Source organism: Phalaenopsis equestris, unplaced genomic scaffold, assembly GCF_001263595.1.
Source record: "Phalaenopsis equestris unplaced genomic scaffold, ASM126359v1 Scaffold001166, whole genome shotgun sequence".
In the NCBI taxonomy this organism is placed as follows: Eukaryota; Viridiplantae; Streptophyta; class Magnoliopsida; order Asparagales; family Orchidaceae; genus Phalaenopsis; species Phalaenopsis equestris.
This window is the reverse complement of record NW_018165605.1, coordinates 42,880-43,634: the sequence shown is the minus strand read 5'-3', so window position 1 is coordinate 43,634 and position 755 is coordinate 42,880. Positions and strand designations below refer to the sequence as shown.

At 45.0% G+C, this 755-nt stretch overlaps 1 protein-coding gene across 1 annotated transcript in view; it reads right to left on the bottom strand.

The window, feature by feature from the left end:
- The window catches only part of LOC110033392 (cysteine--tRNA ligase, chloroplastic/mitochondrial-like), a gene marked incomplete in the record, with an annotated part of 19,570 nt that overhangs the window by 1,609 nt on the left and 17,206 nt on the right, over positions 1–755 (bottom strand).

Here is a 755-nt window from a genome sequence, read left to right as displayed (position 1 = left end):
CCCCCTCCCCGGCCCCTTGGTTGCAATTCCAGCAGCCCATATCAATTTCCCTTGCCGCCTCGCTGCAGTTGTGGCCACCAAAAACGACCCTCCACGGCCTTGGTTGTTGTTCCGGACATTTTGAACCACTTCCTACCACCGAGCCACTATTTCAGCCCTCCCTCTTTGTCGTCATCATCCCTGACAGCCGTGCTACGTCCATATCAACTGCGTATTTGCTGTCTACAACAAGGAAATTGTTGTCTTGCTATTTTATGCTGGCCAACCAGCTTGTCCACCATCCCATCACCTTTCCGACCCTCAACGACCACCTCCACTTCCTCTTTATCCAACCCCAGCAAGAGTTAGTGTGTCGTGCCTTTTATTATTTCCTATTTCAATTACTTGTTTGCAACTTATTATTTGAATTTCAGCAATAATATTTATTTTCGTATTGTTGTATGAAATAACTCTGGTATCATTTGGTATCAGAACTAACCAACCCTAACTCTATTTTAGGATTCCTAGCATCCACCACTACCCAACCCTACCTCTACCCAAAATTTTTCTTTTCACCCTAAACACCTCATTCCACCTATCCACACTAAAACCCTAACCACACCAATGTCGGGAGGCAATTGATTGAACTTAATCGGGTTTACCAAGGTTAACATACAACTACTTCATCATGTACTACAACAACTCGATGTCATTGAGGAAAGGACCCACGGGCGAGATCACCATCAACCGCAACAGTGAAATTTGTGAAGGAGAGC